Here is a 23,003-nt window from a genome sequence, read left to right on the forward strand (position 1 = left end):
CACACCATTGCCTTACATGCAAGGAGGACTTCACAGCTAAAGAAAAAAATATGTATTTTGGATTTCCTGGGACAGACAAGCAAACACAGCCATTCCAATCCAGTAAGAAGATGCTAATAACTTTATGGAAATGGACTATTCTGGCCTGCTGCAGACCCACAGCAGATGAGTTTCTGGTGTCTAGGCAGCTAAAAATGTGCTGGTGGTGGCTGGAGAGGTAAGTGGTGCAGGGCTAGGTGCATGAGCTACTCTGTCTTTGTGTCTGCCCTCAACAGCTTCCTAGAAGATTTTTCACGACTAGCTTCTGAGCTGGAAAAATTATCATCTCCCATAGCTTAAATGCAGCTAGTATACACATTCCATGCCAGAAAGAGTGAACATGCCAACAACAAAATATTGACAATCACTTTGCAGGCTGCAGTCAGTCATAGGGGCTGTGGCATATGACACTACGAACTGTGCAGAAACACGCAAAAAGCTAAAGAGATGCAGGACTCATCTGGAAGGACAAGCAGGGATTTAATTCCTTCCCGGTGACATAAGCATCAGTTTTGTTTGCAGAGTAGGTACGGGAAGCAAAAAAGTCCAGCAAGTATTACAGTGGGTGAAGAGAATCAGAAAAAGAATGTAAGTATATTTTATGCAATTTTATTTATTAATGTGTGGCAGGTTAAGCTTCTGTAGTAAATGACAGTCCACTGTCACATGGGAGTGACACACTGTGTAGCTGACTATAAGAAAGCCCCCCATTGTGGAGATGGTTCAGTTTTGGATCATTTTAGAGTACTTTAACAAATCACAAAAGCAATTTTCTGTCTTTTCCTGCTTGTTCCCATGTTTTCCTTCACAAACTCAAGTATCAATTCACTCTGCAAATCTATCTACTGTTAAGATTCATCAGAAATATCAGCTACTTGTGTACCATTGCAGAAGAGTTTTAAATATGCAAAGAAAACTTAGGTAAAAAGTTTTGCAAAGCAAGGAAGGACTCAACTGGACCCTTGCCTGTCATGACCTTTTTCTGAGTTTAAGGCCTCAGATTAACAATGTAGTATAAATGGCACCAAAAGAATAACAAACATATTAATTTTCCTAGTCCTTTTATTTCTCTTTTTTCCTCCCTTTTTTTTTTAACAAACAAAGAAATACAGGATATCTCATGTTTGTATTCCATGTCAATAGAAAAAAAAAGTCACTTCCATCAGGATGATGTCCTTTTATTCCTTCTGCTATTGTGCTAGACTTCACTGAACTCCTCCCCGAAAACTCAAGAAAAAGCAAGATGAAAATGCAATACAGTTAAAAAATTAAAAATTAGGAGTCTTCTTGTTTGTGTTTTAATAGTATGAAATTTAAGTCCTTTAAATAGTACTGGTTCAAACATATTATCAGTCTGAGAAAGCTTGACATTATATTACACTTTCAGAAATCCTAGGATGATAGAAAAATAGGCAACAGGTGGAAAATATGTAAATAACACTTTTCATCATGTAGTGACTGAAGCAAATATCAAAGCCTGGATAGGACTAATTAGCTACTAAGACAGCTGTTTAAAATTTGTCCTACCTGAGACTCTCAAAGGGATGCCTACACTGTAGTCATGCTGGGAGCCCAGCTCATGTCACACACTAGATCACACACAGGAGAGCCACCGCTGCGGACAACCTGCTATCTTCCCATGTTTTCATCCAAGGTGGGACTTAGATCACAGACACCAGGTGCAATAGTCAGAGAGAGGCCCATTATCAGAGTTTAGTTACTGGTATAGGGGATATTACAGTCTCAAGCTGGGTTTACTGCTTGGTTGTACATTAAAACTCCCTCTCTGTTATGTCACAGGTTCTCATGAGAAAGTAGCGAAAATTATGCAGCCATCACTAGCAGACAGCAAATCTGATTTCCTTTCGTCTGCCTCTCTTTCAATCCAGCCTCAAACTATGCTTGGTAAATTATGCTTAGTCAGCTGGCACCTACAGGTCCAGTCAACCATAAAAGCTCTTTGAAACCAAAAGAATCACTGCCCTTTCCTTTGAGTGGACAACTTGCCCTTTTTCTCACATTCGCAGAGCCTTTCCAACTTTTCCTTGACTACATGTGTTCATATTTATGCTACAGAGAAGGGTGTCCACCACAGGTCTTCCCCATATGACCACAAATGTTTCTGTCCAGACAAAGGACAGCCTCCTCCACTGACTGTGGTGGTCATCCTCCTGCTCTGCAAAGCTGGGCAGAAGGGATGGGAGCACACGCTGGGCAGGGGAAGGTTTGGATGCTGTTCAAGCACATATGAATGAACTTGAAGGTCTGAGAAGAAAGAAACAAGTAAGAAATTATACCTACAGTGTGTTGCTGGAAAAGGTCTATCTACATACTGTTGGGTTTTTTTTTCTGTAATCCTTAAGGACAGGAAGCAGAGGCATGGCTTACTGCTCAGTGTATTCTTTGTCCCATACACCAGTCATAAATGCAAGAACAGGCATGAACATACCTCAGGAGACACTTCTGAATTACGAATATGATTATTGTAGTTATACACCCACACACGCGCTCCACTTTTTTATGTAGTCAAACTTGAAACCTTAATACAGGATCAGATTCTGCCAAGAACTTTTAAAGAAGCCCATACATCTTGCCCTAGATTTCATCTTTACTTTTACATGGAATTACTGTTGCTGATGCTGTAGAAGCTGTAATTAACTGTTTATATGATACACTAAATCTTTAGATTTCAAGGTCTTCCAAAAACAAGGCAGAGGTTTTATGTTTAGTGAGAGCAATTTTCTGATGATGGGACCTTGCTTCTCTTACCACACTGGGAATGGGACCTGCAGCATTCTCCTTTTTAGCCCCACTGCAAGAAGTAAATACTGTGGAAGACCTAACTTTAACAGAAATGTAAGAAGTCAGTTCTCTTATTTCAGATGCAGGAAATACCTGAAGAGTCCTTAGGGTGGACATGGTAAATCAGGGAGGTTCTCCATGCTTTTCTTTAAAAGTTTTTTAAAGCTCCTGTTGTGAAAGAATATCCTGAAAAGCAAGTTCCTTATTTCAGAAATCATTATAAATTTAAGTATGACACAATTTCCAATAAAATTAATTTGCTCCAGTTATTGGTCACGTGTTCAACTGGTAGGTGTGAATGCTAATAGATGAAAGAGTTTTATGATATAGGGTCTGTCTTATCAGAGAGAAGGCCGTGGTTTCAATCACATTAAAAAAATGACAGGAGCTGTTGGCTGTTTCTAGTACAGAGATCACCCTCTTACCAGCAGAGTAGTGTCCTTTTTACTGAATATTTGAACACTTTCCATCCCATTAAGTATCCTATGTCTCCTTATAAACAGTTGAGAATACCATACTTTGAAAAACAAAAATGCACAGATATATAAAAGGAAGGAAAATAAATTCAATAACTCAGCCAGATGAAAACCTAATTTGCTCAAATGTGCATTCTACAGAAATGTACACAGTAATGAGTTTTAATGACAGAAAAATCTAAAAACTTTTATTCCTATTTATACACTGGAAATACTTAAAAATATGTATTTTTAAAATAGCATTAAATACTGAAGTAGCAATAGTTCAACATCCTTTCAAAATTCTATGCCTATTGAAATATAATATATGCTGGTACATGAATTGGTTTATATAAGTAAAGAGAAAACTGAATATGAGGCTAAGCATTTAACCTCAAGTAAGAATGTTCACAGTGGCAGAGCTAATGGACATGCTTCCATGAAAATCACAGATGTAATAATGTTCTGAATACATGATCAATTAAAAAAAGAAAAGAGCCACTATTTTTGTAAGTTCAAAGTGAACAGCACCTTGTGCACATACAGTTAGGAAAGCTTCATGCTTCCCCCTGTTCATATATGACAGTGAATATTGTCATGGGATTTGGTAATATGTAGAATAATTAAACTAAAATATAAAGCTTATAAAAATAAGAGGTTCTGGAATATGGCAGAGAAATCAGCAGTAATAGTTTCTGTAATATTTTTAATATATTTTATTAATTAATAATATACTAATTTCTCTGAAAAAAGAGTAATTTTTAGGTGATATGCTATTTAAACATAGATCTGATTTTGGAAAATTGAGTACAGTAGGGAAATATCCTGGATATGAAAGAAACTCAGAGATGATACTGCAAGTCATGCCAGGATTTTACAAATTTCTATCACTAGGAAAATTACTTGAATGATGGGATACTGAATATTTTTGGAATTTTCCTTATTTGAATTATCTTCAAGTCATTTTTCTTCAGAAAGTCTCCTATAGCACAGAAGTTTTTTCTCAATTAACTGTCAAAAAATGAGATGGCTTAGTTTTGTAGCAGAGTTTCAGGCAGTAAGAAATGGATCCAGAATTCTTGCACATCACAAAGGTGAATTTAGGTAGAAAGAGCTTTGCAATATGACTGTTCACACCTAAAATTAGACTATGCGAAGTAGTAAAATTCAAGTGCCAATCACTCTCTCTAAAAGAAAAAAAAAGAGAGAAAGAGAGAAAATCTTAACTTTGTTTTGTTTTTCATGGTCACAGCTAGAGAGTTATGCTTCTCCCTCATGTACACTTCATGTACAGCCCCCTCCACCGATTTTTTGTTTTTATTTAAAAATAAAAGATAGAACCTTCAGAAAACCACCAGAGAAATGCCAGTGCCAGGTTCCACTAAAAAGTAAAACGTGCTGACAAAGATTTTAAGGTCAGGAGAAAAAATATGATAATTCAGTCTGACCTTTTTCAAAACACAGAGCACAGAAAATTGGGAGGTAATACCTGCAATAAGTTATTTTTACTAAGTTTACATTTTTACACAATGACATCTTAAGTTTTCTTCACTAGCTATACTTCTAGTAGGATTTTTCCAAGGTTATCTGGCAATGTTTTAAAGAAAAACATGAATGTAACAAAAGAAAAAAGGATTTCTTAGTTTGAAATATGCTGACTGTGTCCTACACAATGTCATTTGACTGCCTATCTCAGATATATACTCTCCAATTTTCTGTAAGCAATCCACAGGACGGCATTCTTCTTCAATGAAAAGCTGAAAATGTGCATTAGGACACCCTTCATGCCAAATACAGAGGACAAGAGATCTCTTTCATTCCTTTAAACACTCAGTATATTCCAAATAATTGCAAAATTATATGGAGAGAGTTACATTTATTTATAAACTTAGAAAAAAATCTTTTCACTATACACTTTTTGAATAGCTGGAGCTCAGTCAAATGTCACAGGAATGACCAACTGTATTTTAAGAAAAATATATTTGGGTGATGGTTTTGGATTTAACTTTTTTAGTTTTTTTTAGCTCTGGAAGTTTCAGTTTTCACAGGCACTAAAATATTCAAGTATTTTGCTTTTTAATGATTAATACAATTCTGGAGTTTTCCTTAAAGGTAAAAAGAGAAACCATTTTCCTTGACCTTTCCAGGTACCTACAGTAATCGGCTGCCTGGAAATTTCAGTTCAGGAACAATTTCCAAAATGTATAACCCCTTCAAAACCTCATGTTGACTTTTCACAGCTATTACACATATCTAAGGTAGTTAGAAGTGCCCCAAGGATAAAATTTCTATGGCAGGTGTCACCGAGTGCTACAATTGCAAACAGTGTTCCTGTTCTCTGTGTACATACAAGCATTCAGCTTTGGCTATTCTAGGCCCTATCCAAAAGGATTCATCTTTACCCAGCAGCTTTGCACAAATAACTAAGTTTGTTAACTACAGGGTCACTTTTTATAGCAAAGCTGACACATAAGAATGAGGTAGGAGCTTTAGGCTGCATCTCCCAGAGACAGTGCTGGATGGTTTTTGCCCAGAAGAGGTATAAACTCATTCAGGAGTAAGTTACACCTGGGATACAACTAGATTATCTGTAATTCAGTTATTTTCAGCTGCAGCTACAACTGCAAAGCTCCAAATAGTTGTAGTACTTCATAAGCAACAGTCACATCAGTGTGCATTCTCCCTGTCTGCTTACATGTACAAGAGGTGTACACTTTATGTCCCATGACATGTTATATACAGCTTGAGAGGACTTGAGTTAATTAAAAAAGGTAGTCATGATCGCTTAAGTTTATTATGAAACCTTAGAGTGACAATGCAAAATCATTCTGCAGAAATCCCAAGACCTCCACACAAATGAACGCAGTTGACAATATTTATTGACAGAATAGTGGTATAATCTCATCAATATTTGCAAATTTCAATTACAGGGAGGGCATGAGACTGTTAAATAGTCACACTTTTCCATTATCATTGGAAAAAACATCAATTTATTAATTTGTCATCTAATTTTGAAAAAGGTGAAAGTGTGATGCTGCTAAGAATGATACGTGATGAAGTAGATTATTTTTGCACAGATGTTATTTTCTTCTTTTGACATTGAAATTCTGGGTTGAATTCCGGGAGAGAGGAAAGTATAAGAAAGCACAGGTCATTCTTCATATAAATGAAAAATTGAGATGAATCACTAGCATTATGAAAGCAAGCAATACAGTATTCTGTTACTCGAGACCTAAATGTGTTGGATAACAATCACAATTGTGGTTCACAAAAAGAGGGGTAACTCTGTGTATTTCCCAAGAGGAAGAAAAAGGCAATGAAATTACATTTTGATCCTTTTTTTTTCTTTTTCAGCAAAGATATCCCCCAATGAGAAAACAGGCTGCAAATCAAGCAAAACAGTTTGACAGCAGGATTCTGTCCTCATAAGGACCCCAAACAAAACTTTCAAAAGAGGAGTCTGAGCACTGAAAGACACAGGGATTTCATTATATATCTTTACATCTTCTATACAAGTGTATGCTTACAGACATTAATGATTTGTTTACTAATGTTTTATTTGTAGATTATTTCTTTGTTTTGTTTTGTAAATAGTATTTCTCTTCTGTATTATTTGGAACATATTTGTACCAAAAAAATCAGAACCATTGTCTACCTCAACAACAACCAAAAGGTTACCCAGTTCATAAGGAGGGAATGATTTTAGACTAGAACAAGGATAAAATAACCCTCTGAAGCAAACCCTGCCCTTCTTTTACTGAAAGAGCAGAACTGGTGTGTTATGCATCACACATGTAACACAAAGGCAGCGATTCAGCTCCAGAAAGAATAGCTTGCAGATGTCACTGCCAGGCACAGTTTGCTGTCAATCTAAAAATAAGACACATAATCTTAAAAGGAGCCAAAGAAGCATTCTAGAAACTCTTTCCTAACTAGCAAAGGACTGGACATATGGCAGAGTTAATAAGCCTTTTCCAGCAAAGAGTAGATGAGTTGTTGTTAAACCTTCTTCCTAGAGCCTGCTGGAGCATTCAGAAAAGACTGTGACTTATCTGGGCAGCCAGAGAATCCCTTTTTCTTGCAGCCCAGGCACACGGCATGCTGCAAGACTTCACTGTAGATGCCATCCTAGGCTTTTTACTTAATTCTACTCCTGGAAGTACAACATTGAAACACATCTGTTTTGGCATTCCTCATTAGATGTGACAAAAAAAAAAATTTGCAACCATAGCCTCATCACCTATCATGGAAGATGTCACTCTGTCTCATCAGGGTGCACAGTGTGAATGCATCTGGACTCATAGTTCCTTAGAGGGAAAATGAGTATGTTTGGTGGCAGCTGGTAGAACAAGAAATGTATTGAGCTCATCCTTCCTTTCCCTCTGGCTCAGAAAGACCTCCTCCCAAAGGAGAACAGCTCCAGTCAAGCTGAGTAAGATGTGCTGTGAGTTGAGAACTGTTTTCAGCTTTTCAAAATCTGATTTCAATACAGAGAACACAGAATACTTACCATGCCTATAAGACTGAAAGCAAGAGATGGTTCAGATAAATCATAGAGGGAAACTTGCTCAAGGCCTTGTTAAAAACTACCTCTAGGTAGCCTTCATCCCTAATAATCAGGCAGAACAGATGGCTAACGGGTTTCAGTCCCTGCCTGGAAGCAGTGGGGTTTATTTTGTGCCCAAAATCTGGTTGAATTCCATGGCTGGATGCCCACTGCAATCTGTGGTTTTGAAGAGTCTAAGGGCAGGGTCAGATATGAGAAGGTAAGTGGTAGAGGACCAGAGGAGAAGCCCAGTGAATTTGAGCTGGACAAGCAGAGATCATCAGATTTAATTTCAGAATAGAAGAGAACACAGCAGAAGAAGCTGTAAAACACAGGCTGGGGGACACAATACAAGTAGATCCCTGGGAGAAGTTGACAAATACTGAATAAGCCAACTACAAAATTCTTACATAAATCTTTCTAAAGGCAAAGACACAGTCATTTTTTATTTATATGCATGGAACAGAAGGAAAGACCTGTATCTTTCACCTTGCCTACTTTCAGATTATAAAAGGATCATTTCCTATATAGGTTTCAAAATAATCACACATATTTGAATAGGCAGTCAACTACAAAACCAACAATGCAGAACAGTTAATTCAGATGCAAATATTAAAAATTACTGTAACATAGAATTCATACAGTTAGCACTGTAGGACCAGATACTCAGATAATGAAAACCAAAATAACTGCTGGTATCTATAAATTCAGATATTCTTACCCTGCATTTTTATAAATTCAGCCTGCATATCAGTGTGCTATTAACTGAACTGAGCTTAAAATTCTGTGTGCAGTCTTTAAGATAATTTTTGAAAAGGGTAGCCTTCTGAGGATGGTTATTTAAAATTCAGAAGGCTGCCCAGAATATTAGAGTAAGTTCAGCATTAGTGTAATTTTTCAACCTGACCCCAGAGGCTTACGAACTAAAATGCCAGCAGATTAAAATGCTTTTTAAGAACCATATTGCACTAAGTGTATGTATGACAGAGTTACAGTTGGAGTTATAAGCAGATAGTATCACTTTGGAGGTGGCACTTGAAAAGTTGTGCTACGACAATTTTGAAGCATGTGTCAAATAGTTGCAGGATCAGGCTAAAAGAGAGGTCTGATTCTCAGTAAAAGCAGCTTCATGGTTAGCTCAGAGTGTGGGGTCAGAGTCAAGCCTGTCCCCTGCTGAAAGCAGTCAAGAGAGAGGTACAATTTTGTCCAGATTAACATCTGGTTTTGCACTGGTACCACATTGTCACCAAATGTGTCATGATCTTTCTTTCTCCCTGAATGTCTCAGCCTGTTGAGAGTACCTTTATAAAATAGACTAAAATATGTAATAGGAAATTTGTGGCCAAAAATTACAATGTTTTGATATTGAAGCAGTCTGGAAAGTAATTTGCAAAGCTAGATCATAATTATGGAGGTTTTTCCAAGAAACAGACTGAGGGTGAAAAAGCCTCACCTTCAAAAGAATGACACCTCAAGAAGTCTCAAACTTGTGGTACATTCTGTGTCTGACCTGGATTTGAGACTGGCTACTAGTTCACTATCCATTAGCAACTGCTTGGTATAAATTCCTCTTCTTCTGGACTGCATGACTTGTATTCAACTGAGAGGTACCATCCCTGCAGACCAAACTGAAGGGAGAGAAGAGATAAAGGCAGAGGCACTAGACACATTACACCAGAATGGAAGGAGCAGGATGCTCTTTAGATCATGAATTACAGTTGTAGATAGTAGATATGCTTCAGACACACACCAAAGAAGCTCCAGGCCAGCTTTAGATCTACTTTGTTAACTATTCTTTTTCAAGTATCACTGATAAATAAGTTAAACTTTTTTGAACACACTGAGATCTCCTTAATCATTACATGCCATACCAAGTGACAAAATGCATTTATATTTAGGTAAGAGTGTGTCCAATATATATCTAAGAATAAAATAGAAACCAATATGCAAAGATGTATAATGAATAATCATGCAGTCCTTTTCTAAAATTTCCACCAGGGATCTTTCAATATCGGTTACTACCCTATTGTTTCTATTTATGGAGTCACATGCTACAAGCAATTTTCCAAGCATGAATTTCAGGGAATTTAGTGATTTCACGAAAGCAAGTAAGTATCTTATACATCATCTCAACTTCCAAACCAAAACTAAGCTAAAGATCCTGGTATGCTTCATTAAGTTTCAATTTTCTAAAAGAATCTTCATTTCTTTGTTGGTCAAACCAAATAGCTCCTACTGAATAATAAAACTTATATTTGATTATAGCCTATTTATCAAATTTAGATTCTTTTCTTTGTTAGGTTCATCAAGTTCATTATATATGTGCTTATGCAATAGTTAAATCAGACTCCTTGAAACTCCCCTGAGAGATAACCTAAAAGCATCACTTAAAAAAAGAAATGGCTAAAAAATTTAGATTTGTTCTTTCTCACAATTTGAAAGTTCTAAAGGTAATAAATAAATGCAGCTTGCTGGAGCCCTAACTGAAAGCAATGTCCAGAAAAGGCACTAGGACCTCATAACCTTACTCCTGAGATTTGGTCTTAGCACACACCTGGGGTCAAAGCATTTGGAGGCAATTATTTTACCATTGGTAGGACATTATTAGCTCTCTGCTAGTTGACTTCCCCCCAAAACCACTTTAATTTACATACGCAATCCATGAACCACAAAACTGGTATTGAAGGATTATGCTGAGAAGTACATTGTCCTCTCGGCAACACTTCAGTTTACCCACACCCAGATTAACAGTCACTATTTTTGAAGTTGTGCTATCCCGTATCAGTGAAAGAACACAAAAGTTGAAGAAAGAGTAGAAAAGATGACTTGGAGATGTTGCAAAATATGCACAGGGATGGTAAATACCAAGAAATAAAAACTTATTGTAAGAATCACTATAAATGAAATGTTTTTTCCTCCACGACTAAATTAAGCAGTATTCATCTTATGCAATCAGTACACTGTCATACAATTACTTATTGAAACTGTATCCAACTATTCAGTGTAAGTATAATTTTCAGTTAGCTAAAAAGTCTCTATTTTAAAGCATAAAGGGGGTTGATTTCTGAAACCACACCCTAAAAGTTTTGTCTTTTTTTTCTTTCCTGACACACAGAATACTCGATATTCTACCAAATACAGTTTTTTGTCTCCATTTGCATTCTTGGGGAAAATAAGTAATGTATCTTTGAAAATGAATGCTTGTGCTCTTATACAAATGCTTGTATCTCTGAAAAACCAGATTTGTCAATACTTTATGAATTTCTGATAACAATTACACTGTAAATAGACAATAGCATTCCTACAACAGAAAATTACGGAGAAACTGACTCCAGAATTAAATGAGAAACATAACTATAAATAATGCAGGAAAGTAGCCACCATTTCCTAAAATATCTTATCACGTTCAAATCTTCCATTGTTTTCAGAATATTATTGCATGTACCACAGTTAATTACTGTTACAAACTAATATTAAACCCCTTGTACACTATTTGTAACAATGTCATGCTGTGCTGTAGTAGCACCATTTAAATCAGTTGAGTTCATTCCTAACAAGAAAAGTGAATAAACAATGTCTGTGTATTTGAAGCCATACTGACCTAAATAATACTAAGACTAGATCTATAGAATGAATTTAACAGCAATAGGGCATGGATTCATGCCCTGGAATTACTTTTTTTCTCTCGAACATAAAATCTCAGGGCAGTCCTGACACTTTTTGATCTTGGCTGCTTGACCAGCTGTCCCCCAAGGGTTTCCTGGGCACAGCAGGGCACTAGCCCAGTCTGGAGACTGTTCCCAAGGGGCAGGCTAGATGCAGCCTGTGCTTGGGAGGCTAAGGGAGCTTAACCATATGGAAGTGGCCATGCTTAGCTGGCCTCCAGGCTAGAGGGAGGCCGTGCATTGTTCAATTTATAAAAATTGTAGGCAAGGAGCAGAAATGCAGCTGTAATAGAAAAACAAACAAACAAACAAACAAGCAACAACAAACTCAAACATGTAAAAAACAAACATCCAAATAAGTCTCCCAACAGTAAACATTCCCAATTAATCTCTCGTTATTACTGGAATAAGAGACAAACCCTGACAAATCTGTTGTGTCCCTGGGGGATAAACAGACATGAGTGGCCAGCTTCTCTCTACCCCTGTGCTGGGGATTTACACTCTATCTCCATGCTGTGCTTTCCATATTGACCCAGTGCATTGGTGCTGATACACAGCCCAATATAGAGACAAGCTGTCTAGTCCATGAGCAATACTTACTGATCCATGTCAAGTTACATAAACAATTCATATTCAACTTAAGGTAACGAAAGACAAGACTAAGTAAATTAGATTTCTTTTCAGCTGCACACTAAGTTTCTGTATCTACATGTTAAACCCACATCCTGAGCGCCTATATATTGTTTAGTCCCAGGGAATTTTCCTCAGAGTTCGTAAAAAGACACACCTGGTTTTTCAATCCTCACTTTCTTTAGTTATGGCAAAGGGACACCTCCTTTCCTCTTTCTTGCTCTTCTCACTTAATGTCTTCCTCCATGTATTGAGGAATAAACTAATCACTCTCCCACTAGGCAAGTACCTTTCCAAGAAGGCACCTGGAATACCTCTAATACTTCTACTTTATCCATTAGACTAAAACCATGACCTACCCAATGTTGTGTCTGCTCTGAAATGGGGCAAGAAATACTTTCCCCATCAGGAAAAATGTTCGGAGTTTTTGAAATTATTTTTTGGAAATTGCTAAAGGAAGTTTAAAATTCTCAAAGTTTAGGAAGAAAAAAATTAATTTGGGAGAAATCATGAGTCCTGTGTCAATATTTTGGGGGCTTCTTTCAGTTTCTTATTTTTTATTTTTATGAAAACTCATCTTACAGACTAAGAAAAAGGAAAATATATCTTATTATATGACCACAGTGCACAAAAAATATATAAAAATATGTCTTTTCTACAGACAGCTTGGTTTTCAATGAACTTTTATGTCTGAAAAATCTAAATTTCAAAGACATTTTAACCAGTTTCAAGTTTTTTCCTGAGAGCTGAGTGCAGTATCTTCAAAGATTTTTTTTAACAAAAAGTTTTGATCCATTCTGAAGTGACATTTAAAAATGTATTTTTTTAATTTAATACAGAATATTTTCAAGGTGATGAATAATAAAGAGCCATTAATCAGATATATTTATTTTTTGCAAAAGAGAAAATTGTTTCACAGTTTAGAAGCTACTTTTTCCTCTTTTCTTATTCCTCTTTTTCTCACTGAAATTCCTTCCTGCTTCTACAAAAAAAAAAAAGGCAGAAAATAAAAATTACACACATCATTAAAAAACATATGCTATGTGTTTCTGAAACAACAAAATTCTAGTTTGCTTTGTTACAGATGAAGAAAAACAACAAATCTGAATGACAGTTAAACCCTTTCAATACATTTTTGGTAAAGAAAATTATTTCTGCTCAAGCATAATGCTAACAAGTAAAGCTTCTGCCATAAAATTCATTTTTTTTTGTTGTTTCTTGCTATTAAGTTGTGTAAGGTGGAGGTACACAAAACTCTGAGCATCTGCACCATATAGAGTCCCTTTGCTAGCCACTAGGAGGGAAGCAAAGACAGTTACAATACTGCAGGTCCAATATACACGGCACGAAAGGGCTGTTGATTCACGTTCACCTAGATCTACCTCACTAGCAGCCAGGCAGCTGTCCTGAAGGAACTGCTGGGAAAGCAACCACAGAAATTAGACTGTTTTTAGGCACACCAGATTGAAGGTCTGAGTTTCCATTTTCTGCAGTTCCACAGTTCAGCTTTTTGAAGCCCATGTTTTTGGCTATACCTGAAGGAGGTAAACTTCATTCTTAGCTCAGAAACTACTGAATACAGTATACTGGAGGAGTAGCTAGCAGTCGGTTGTAACCAGATTATTTTCATATGCAAACTGAGTACTTCTAATCCTATGACAAATTTTTCACTAATTCTCCTCAAATATTTTCTTCCTCTGAGTGAAAACTCTGTGGTTGGTAAAAAGCTTATCAGTCACATTTTCTTTTTCAGAATTATTTGCCAAAAAGATTGTAAAAGATTATTTTATACAGATTGTGCATCACCACTCAGGAATGTAATTTTCCACCAAAAGACAAACAAAGACATGTTGTTTGACTATACTGATAGATTCTCCACTGACAGACCTTATTCCTACTGCAAATCTGGTTTACTTTACATTTGAGATTAATCCTTTCATAAGAGGCAGGAATGTGAATTTATAAAGAGGAAGGAATTGCTGCCACCTCTGACATTATTTATACTTACACAGCACTTAAAAAGGCGAGGATGTGCAGCAGCAAATTATCTGCCATATTTCCCCCCCAAATCTTAGTTCTGACATCATGCCAAAGTTATCTCTAATCAATTCAGTCAACTGTCTTTTCAGCATCAAAATATGAAAAATACATATTTACTGTATTAATTCAAATGCCCTATTAAATACTCCACTGCTATGCTGTCATTTTCCATTTTCCTAAAAGCCCCACATTATATTCACTAATAATCTTTCCTGTTTCTCCAATGTAAGACTGTAGTTGCTTTTTCAAGCCTTAAGAGGAAGATCTCAACTGTGATTGTAGATGACACTAGTCTGTAGCTGACAAAATTATCTTTCAGATTAATGTTTTTCAGGACATAATGTAACACTGGCTTCAGACACTGCAGTACAGGTTCATTTTGCTTTCTCCCTTTTCAGAATTTGGTTACTACTTTTTTTTTTTAATTATTATTATTTGACAGCACTGGCTGTTATTTATGGCCTTGGGTTTAAGACATTCTACAGGAGAACCATTGGACCCTCCTGTTTTACCTTCAAGAAACAGTTTAACCACTCTCAGCTATTTATTGTGCTGTCATATCTTCCTCTGTAACTTGATGGTCATACAGGAAGAATAACCAGCAAATCCCTGCTGGGGTGAGGAAATCAGGCACTAACGAAGTAGGACATTATACACATTCTGATATTAAAAAATTATATATGTATGCACATGGTTATACACAGATAAATGTGTATACAAAGGCACACAAAATCTGTTAGGGCCATCTGGATTTCCAACATGGGAAATGGTTATTTTCTGGCTTTAGTGTTCTTTTGAGGCTCCCATCCTATCGGTATGTCAGCTTTAGTTACTTCTCCTGTGGTCAGAACCTGTTAGGTAACTCAACTTTCATAATTTTATTTTTAACCTCAGTTGCACTTATTTTATGTTTTTCTTCTGTCTTAAGGATCTTTCATAAAAGAGTGCATTTTTTCCTCTCTTGAAAAAAACGACAAAACCCATCCTAATATATTTTTACTTCATTTTTCTATGTTCCTATCACTTCCAACTTTGTTTTTAGGTTAATTCAGGGTTTTGCCAAACTCAGTTGTGTCTGTATACCTGGCAAAAGTCATGCCTTCTACAACAGTAAGAGGAAAAATAAAAACAAACCTGTCTGCACAGAATCCAGGATTCAGGGTAAATCCACTTCCACTGATGTAAACTGACTTGCCTCCCATGACATGCCAGTTTTCTAATGCTGTCATCACAGTAGCACTGTCAGGTTGCAAAGGGAGGTTTTGATGTAGGTTGAATGTCCATCAGCTAGTACAGAAAGTTTACATGCTGCTGAGCAAGTTTAAGTACCTGTTGTAGACAACAAATCCCATCTTTCTTGTTTCACCTTCCACAGAATTCTACATAGGATTAATTAATATTAAAATTTCATTTGCATAATTTTGAAGAAAAAGGAAACATATATATGTATTATAAATTTGTTTAATGTCCTTTTACCAATAATTCACAGACTTTTTTAACAATTTTTGCTGTTATGTAAAATCCTATCATCCCTTGATAGTCTGAATATGTCTGCTATAATACAGTCTAATAATTTTATTTATGACAGTTCTTTGAAGACTCTAGCAACTGTGTGCAGTCAAGACTGTTCAAGCCATTATAATAGAAGATTGTATTACAGTGATTTGAATGGATAAAATTTCTTTCATTTCCAAAAGAGAAATGAATTGATAGACACTGTTCTGTAATGTATTAGGACAAATGTTCTACTTTCATCCCCCAGACGGAGAGCTGTATTTTGTCAAGCAACACTGCTGCAAAAAATAAGATGCAAAAAGTATGGGCATTACCTATTTATTTATTTATTTACTCTGTAGTGTGAAACATACTCTATCAACTCAAAAAGCCCATAAAAAGCCCTAAAAATATTTGGGGATATTCAATAGCTTAAACATGGGAGAAATCCTTCAATTTGACTTCTTGAAAAATGCCTGAATCATAGAGAATTGGTTATTAAAGTATACTTTATGCAGTGTTAGTTCCTGGTTAGTTAATTTTTTTAGTAGTCCTTCATTATAAACATCAACCTTTACATCTTATCTTAGTTCATTTTGACTGGAAATATGAAAGCATACAGCTGTGCAACTATTTTTAGACAGTTAATAGCTTGCAGTACTTCTAAAGTATACAAAACATAAAAAAAAGTAGAAATATAGAAATATTTAAAGCTTTTCCCCTGGAACTTAAATTTAGAGAATTTGTGTAATGCTGAAAATATTTTATAACCACAGATTTAAACATTTGAATAAACTTGAAAGAATTATTACTTTTCATGGTCATTGATCATGAAAGCATCTTTGTTCAACACAATGTGATTACGTCCCTTTGAGGTCAGCACATGTTAAGGACTAATATTTATTTAAGGGGTTTGCTGATATGAATCTTTGTGCAATTACCATTTCATCTGATTGTGTTAACAATGCACAGTAATGCTTGTTTGTTCAGGAAGAAATTTTGTGCTTACAGACTTGTAATACTTAAGAGAGAGAGAGAAAGAGAGAGAGTGGAGCTAAACGCAGAATTTATGAAACAGGACAGAAGTATTGTTAAGTGCTATTGCTGCGTTGGGTAAACCAAGAGCATAAATAACAGAAAAACACAGTCTTGGTAGTAAATGGTATCTGGCTATTTTCCTTAAAATATTTTCCTTAAAAGATTGAAAGCTCTGTTTTTATTATTTTTCTTTTTAAATTTGCATGCATTTGTATTCTGAACCCACACTGAACTAAACTAGTTTTTCTTGTATATCCATCTTTATTTCATTTAGCCAGTAGCATATCATTTCAGTTTGCATGCTTTCCTAGGGAAGTACATATTATCAAGGAAATGTCCTGACTACAGTAAGAGAAAATTGAACACACACACACAAACACACACATGAAAACAAAGCACAGTTGAGACTAGACACAGTCCAGTGATTGATATTTTAAGTTGCACGTGACCCTCTTTCCTTGTTCTGTTGCACTGCATTTAGATATTGTATGGTTCTCCAGACATGCTATGCATAATTTTACATACCATCTGCTTTACATGCCAGGTTCCATATGTACAATGTATAACCTAAACCCAATATTTTGATTGATTTGAGTGACAGTGGAGGCTTTTGTTCTTAAATTGTTGAATAAAAAAATATAGTCCTAAATAAATTATCTGATGAATGTGTCCTAGGATTAACAAACAATAAAATTTATTGTAAAAATGTTTTTAAAAGGGTAATTATGTCAAAATTCAGGTGAAATTGAGAATCCCACTAATATTACTTCCTAGATTAAAATACCTCTAGATTTGTAAGTGCTGACTATCATACACTTAACAACCATAACAATATGGGGGACAATACATCTTTCAGAGTCACACAAGGGACAGCAAAAATAGTCTTGAAATAGTCATCCACTGAAAATGAGTAATGGTTATTCAGAATCATATGCTGGAGTTTCCCAGTACTTCAATACCTGGCTTCATTCAACCCTGCTTTAAATACTCAAATCTTATGCACCCTTCAATTACAGGTAAGACTTAAAACTCTGAATTTCTATTTTGGAGATGCTGTCCACAAGAATATGTCTGTGTCTCCATATACAGAGAGGAAGAGTAAGTACTGAAACACCAAGATTAAAAAATACAGAATTTCAAACAATGGGTCTCAGACAAAACTAAAGTTTTATTCAAATATATATCCTCATTTTTAGAAGTGCCGACTCTCTTCACCCAAGAAGGCAAAGAGAAATAAGCATTGCTCTGGACCTTAAAGAAAGAATCATCACTCTCCCCTCCCAGCCAGCCCCCCAAAAAAGTCCAAAACTCTTAATATGGAAATGATTACCATATTTTTCACATTTGAGTTGAAATGGAAGTATAATCAACAAAATAGGTTGTGGCATTACAATGTGTTAGCAAACACCAGATAGAGTGGAGAATACCCAAAGCAACAAAGCAGCTCGAACAAAACTTTTCTTCATGCAATGTCTTACAAAATATATACCCTCCACTTCCATATATTGCACATGATAAAAGAAACATCTGAACTAATAGGAAAATTGTAAAGAAACCTGTAATATGACATTTCAAGAATGAGGTGTTTACCTTGCAAGGAGAGAAAAGATAATCAGTGAAGCATTTGCCCGTTTTGTAAGGTTTTTTCCCACTGTAACATGAACATCTTAATCTGTTCAGAGCTAAGTATTAGTGACACATTCAGTTCACTTCAATGACAATTCTATCAGAAGCCTACAAATAAAGCTGAGCAAACTGCAGCACCTCAAACGTTTTATTATACTTGCCTATTAACTGAAACTTGTGCTTAGAAGGGAAACATTATTATTGGATCATTATTGAGAAAGGTTATGTTCTTCTTTTACTGGGTTTTGGTAGTGGCAGGGGCTACAGGGGTGCTTTCTGTGAGAAGCTGCCAGAAACTTCCCTTGTGTCCAACAGCCAATGCCAGCCAGCTCAAAGACAGACCTGCTGCGGGCCATGGCTGAGCACCATCAGAAATAGTGGTAGCATCTCTGGGATAATAGATTTAAGAAGGGAGAAAACAAACATGCGAGAGCAATAGCTCTGCAGACACCAAGGTCAGTGAGGGAGGAGAGAGGGGAGGTGCTCCAGGTGCCACAGTAGAGATTACCCTGCAGCCCATGGTGCAGACCATAGTGAGGCAGGCTGTCCCTCTGCAGCCCATGGAGGTCCATGGTGGAGCAGAGATCCCATGACAGAGCAGGTAGATGCTCAAAGGAGGCTGTGACCCCATAGGAAGGCCATGATGGAGCAGGCTCCTGGCAGGCCCTGTGGCGAGAGGAGTCCACACTGGAGTAGCATCCCCCTGTGGGAGGCCAACACTGGAGTAGTCTGTACCTGAAGGAGTGCAAGGGACCTATGCTGGATCAGCTTACGAAGAACTGCAGGCTCGAGAAGGCCTCGGAACATGGAGAACTATCTCCTGTGGGATGAACATCACACTGAAGCAGGGGAAGAATGTGAAGAGTTTTCCTCCTGAGGATGAAGTGGCAGAGACAATATGTGATGAACTGACCACAACTCTCATTCCCTGTCTTCCCTGCACCAGTGAGGGAGGAGGTACAGAATTAGAGTGTGAAGTTAAGCCTGGGAAGAAGGGGAGTGGAGGGAGGTTGTGGGGGGAGGGGAAAAGGGGCTGTTTAAGATTTAGCTTTTATTTCTTGTTACCCTACTCTGGTAATAAATTGAATCAATTTCCCAAAGTTGAGTCTGCTTTGAATGTGAAGCAACCACCAAGTGATTTCCCTGTCCTCAACTCAAGCCATAAGCTGTTTGTTATGCTTTCTCTCCCCTGTTCACCTGAGGAGGAGAGTGATAGCATGACTTTTGTGAATTCCTGACATCAAGCCAGTGTCACCTCAATACACTTATAATGTAATAATGGCATTCTTCATGGAGCATGGGCATATTTCTGATACTTGACAAGGTTTCGACCACATTCAGCATCTTTGGGATTCTTTCAACACTTAGACTTGACAAAAATAAGAATCACACTTTCTTTTTCAAGGCATTCCAAGCAATTGGCAGTGGTTAGTCAGGTCACAGCAATAAGACTAGCTTTTGTCATAGGAATATCACTATTTTTGTTTGGTGCTTCATTATATATCTAACTGCTTCCAATCTAAACACTGCACTGAACAGAGGACATTCTATGAACTAGAACTTCCATTTGCTAATGGATTTTTTTTGCACAAAATCTCCTTTGTAGTCCATATGAATATGAACATTTTAATTATTAATCAGAAGCATTCTTTCTTATTTGTATCTATGCTGTGAAAGAGTTCTTAAAGATGGGAAAAAAATTAATGTACATTTAGATTTTTCTTCTCTCTAGAGGCAGGGTCTTCATGAGTTAAATGCTTATGCAACACCTTTCCCTACAAACTGTACTACATTTCTCTTGTTACTTCTCTATTGAGCCCTTCTGGGCCTGATCCACAGGCCACTGGTCAATGGGAACCCATCTAATTGTCTCAGTGATCTCCCTCTGCTTTCTGCTTTTTAATGAGAACAAAGATATACCACACTGGAGAAGTATAAGGCACTAAGTAATACTTTATATTGTCTGTGGGTAAAACAATAGGCTTCAGCCCATCCTGATATCAAACACATCAAGAAATCATTCTGGTATTTCTCCAGTGTAAAGTGGCAATGAACATCTAGAAGATTTTTCTGACATAATGCTGCTAAAGCTCTTCGGTTAAAAACTCTGCTTTTAGAAACGAAGTTTCTTTTATACATCTCTCTCACTTCATCATCTCTGTCCTTTCTGCCCATTCCCTTTCATTCCATATGGACCAGAACTGTCTGCCTCTGAAGTCAGTTGGGAGTTTTACCGTTGACTTCAACGGGAGAGTTACCATATCCAGAATGCAAAACACAACGAGAAGAGATCATTGTCAAAGTACACGTAGTAAAAGTAAGAAAAAAATATTTCAAGGATTTACCAAGGTCCACTTAAAAATCTCCAACAATTGTGAGCTTTTGTACGTGTTTCCCACAAATCTTAGCCGGCAATCTAGAGGAACAAAACCCCCTTGCCCGGTCTCCCTGGCATTTGGTAGCCGAATCTGAACCCCTGCCTGAGCAGTTACCCGTGCGCAAATCCGAGCTGAGCAGAGCCACCCGCTAATTGACAGCAAACATTTCGCAAACATTACGCTTCCCTAAGGGACGAGCGTTTTGCCATTGGAGCCAACTGCAGCGCAGTAAGAGGGAGCATCCAGGACGAGGAGAGGGCAGGGGAGCCGCGGGCACCCTCTCGGACCAGCCAGGGCTCCGCTCTCCTCCCCACTCCCCGGCGCGCAGCACCTGGGTGCTCCTCTCCGCAGGTGAGGCGCCCGGCGGAGCTCCCGCTGTATCCGATCGGTGTCACCGCCGCTCCCGGAACACCGGACCGCGCTGGCAGCCCCTAGGGACGTGACCAAAAACGAGGTGGGGAGCAGCAGAGGACAGTCCCCGGGGCATACTGGGGGCATGGTACCCTCCGTGCTCCGGTCCCGGCACGGCGCGCCAAGGAGGGAGCCCCAGCCACGGTAGGGGCACCCTCTACACTTTCCCCGTGCCCGGGGGACCTCGGCGAGGCGCGGAGCCCCGTACTCACCGCGGTGCTGCAGGCACCAACCCGCAGCGCAGGCGAAGGGCCCCCGCCCCGGCCGGTGCCCGCTGCGGTGCACAGACCCCGTCCCTCGGCGCCCACATCCAAGCCCCGGCCGCGCAGCCAAAAGTCCTTCTGAGGAGCACCCGGCGAGCCACGCCGCCTCCTGCCTCGGATCGCTGTCACCTCCCCTCCGCTCGCCCCCCGCCCCGCGCCCCCCCCCCCGCCCTCGGCGGGCGGCAGCACTATAAAGCAGTCCCTAACCCCGCAGATCACGCACCAGCAGAGGTGCCGGTCCTCGCCGCTACTTACCGGGCATCCTTCAGAGCGGCGGGCGGGAGCGAGGGAGGCGGAGTGGAGAGGGAGGGAGGGAGGGATGGAGAGAGGGAGGAGGCTCCAGGCGGGCTGCGCGGCGCTGCGCTGTGCTGCTCGGCAGCTTGGGCAGCTCGGCAGAGTGCTGCGAGTCAGTGAGTGAGTGTTTCCGCGCGTGACGGCTTGTGCGTGTGTGCGCGATGCTGGACACAAGCGAGCGGAGACTCGGGTACCGAGGGGCGTCGGGAAGCGGCGGCGGAGATCAGGGGGCGCAGCCCACGCATCGCGGTGCTACCAGGTGCGGCCCAGCTCGCCCCCGGCCCCGCGGCCCCCAGCGCCCCGCCGCCGCGACGGGAGCTGCCGGGGAAGGGGATGGGGGAGGCGCGCATCCTCCCCGCTGGCACACGCACCGCCGGGGGAAGGGGGAGAGCGAGGGGAGGGATTAAAATAACGATAATAAAAAAAGCCCGATCACTAGGAAAGGAAAGAAAAAAAGCCGCAAAACTCTGTCTCTACTTCTCGGCCGAGGTTTGAGCCCCCCGCCCCAAGGCTGCGGTCCCGCGGCAGCAGCGCGTTCCCGCCGCATCGGGAGCCGTCACCGCCCGCGGTGCAGCACGGCAGCGGCTGCCGCTGCCGGTAGCGCACAGCTGAGCAGCCCGAGCCTCTCCCAGCTGACGGAGGAGCCTCCTTTTTTCCCTCCCTCCTTCCCTCCCTTTCCACCTTCTTCCCTCCCTCTCTCTCTCCCAGTTCGCTAAGGCGGGCAGCGTAGCCAGGTGCTGCCGGCTCGCCCTACGGCCGAGGGAAGGGCAGGGCTGGGCTGGGCCCTCTGCCGGCGCCAGCTGCTCCGCGGGCAGCGCCCGGGCTCCTCCAGGCACGGGGGCGGCGCTGCGAGTGTGCTCCATTGGGACGCGGCTGGAGCGGGGGAAGCGAGGGGCGGAGAGGGGGAGCGGCTGCCCCCAAGAGCTGCCGGCGGGGCCCAGGAGCAGCGGCGGAGGAACGAAGCGACAACGGGGAGGGCCCGACCGAGCCGGGCAGCGGTGCCGGACCACACGCCTGCAAAAGCCGCTCCCCCCCACTTGGCTGCTCACCTCCTGCCCGAGCGGAGTGACCTGCTGGAGAGGACCGAGGATGTTGCATCATTACTGCCGGGTGTTTTGGGGAGATGGGGGGAGCAAGCGGAGAAGGGAGAAGGGAGGAGAGAGGGTAGGGCATGGTTGTAAGAACTAAATGAAAAGGCGAGCTGGGGGCCGGGGGGAGAGGGAAAGCACACGACATGAAAAAAGGCTCATTATGGGTAAAGAAATAAAAAAATAGCCACAACAGCTTTGAAAGTTGCTTGCTTTGTGATTTGCCTTATAATG

General features: G+C 39.7%; 1 protein-coding gene across 3 annotated transcripts in view; it reads right to left on the reverse strand.

The window, feature by feature from the left end:
• Positions 1–22,778, reverse strand: part of HS3ST5 (heparan sulfate-glucosamine 3-sulfotransferase 5) — a 198,270-nt gene extending 175,492 nt beyond the window's left edge. Inside the window, exon 1 of one of the 3 annotated variants that reach the window (XM_071547874.1) lies at positions 22,731–22,778. The gene's annotated coding sequence lies outside the window, so the exon portion shown is untranslated. Of the gene's footprint in view, positions 1–21,336; positions 21,410–21,642; positions 21,726–22,730 lie in introns of those variants that run through there. The other 2 variants (XM_071547873.1, XM_071547872.1) reach the window with 2 other exon arrangements.
• Between the last annotated feature and the right edge of the window lie 225 nt (positions 22,779–23,003).

Source organism: Pithys albifrons, chromosome 2, assembly GCF_047495875.1.
Source record: "Pithys albifrons albifrons isolate INPA30051 chromosome 2, PitAlb_v1, whole genome shotgun sequence".
NCBI classification, from domain to species: Eukaryota; Metazoa; Chordata; class Aves; order Passeriformes; family Thamnophilidae; genus Pithys; species Pithys albifrons.